This window comes from Seriola lalandi, unplaced genomic scaffold, assembly GCF_002814215.2.
Source record: "Seriola lalandi dorsalis isolate HSWRI2012SDOR001 ecotype SW California unplaced genomic scaffold, Sedor1 jcf7180002054935, whole genome shotgun sequence".
NCBI classification, from domain to species: domain Eukaryota; kingdom Metazoa; phylum Chordata; class Actinopteri; order Carangiformes; family Carangidae; genus Seriola; species Seriola lalandi.
The window spans coordinates 16,667-17,753 of NW_019525487.1; positions in this window are offsets into that span (position 1 = coordinate 16,667).

Sequence of the window (1,087 nt, forward strand, 5' to 3'; positions counted from 1 at the left end):
CACATACACAGAAATGGGGTTTTTACTCTTACTAAAAATGCAAAAATGCCTCAAGTTTTCACCATCAGTACACTGAAAGGGATCAGGCTACCACACTATAAACTGTATACTAAATCACTGGTTGTGGTCTAACGGAACCACAGGACTGAAGAGTTTACAGTTGTTTACAGTTATGTTTCCTTAACAGCATCAGATAAATCACGAGACAAAGACATGAACTCAATGTATTTTGCATATATATTTGACTGTTATTCACAAGGTCTTGTCGCTCTAAGACCTCGCCCACAGCGTCTTTGTCCGCACACGTTGTCCTTATACTTGAGTCCATGTTCTCATACATGACCGTATGCGTCTTTTGGAACAATACATTACATGATTAGATCATTTTAACTCCTTAAACATACCATGTGAATTGAAATGAGATGACTTCAATTATGAATTGGTGCTCGCTGAAGACCTGGATTCAGAACCACAACACTACATTGACCACACTTATGGCACTCTCACCTTGTCTTCTTCAAGGCCCTCCCCATCAGGGTTGCGGACATCATTCTTTGTCATATTCTCCCCCATGGTTTCCTGCTTGAAAAGACAAATCATGGAATTTGCAATCTGAATTTTGTGTTTAAGGTGCTTGTACAGAGAAAATGATAAATTTCCTCCTGCTCAAATGTCAGAATGGGTCAAGCTTTCATCAACACATTAAAAGCTTTCAGAATAAAAAGACAACTTTTCCCTGGCCATCCATGCCCTTATCTGACAATACACGAAGCACAATTTCTGCATGATTATAATTTATATGATGTAATTGTGTGTGAGTTAATGTATAACTGTAATTCTTGAACAAAACATTAAAACCATTTTACTACCACTCACCTTTCCTTCACTACAGGTCTTCCCACCGTGTTTCATCAATTCAACCGACTTACTTGTCCATGGACGGAACACCTTGTAAGGACAAATCATGATACATTTTTATTTCAAGGGTAATATACTGAAAATGGGTTTAAGTTTAACTGTAATTTGTGTGCAAGGCACTAAAACATTCTTACTAATACTCACCTTTGCTTCCACATGGGGAGTCGCA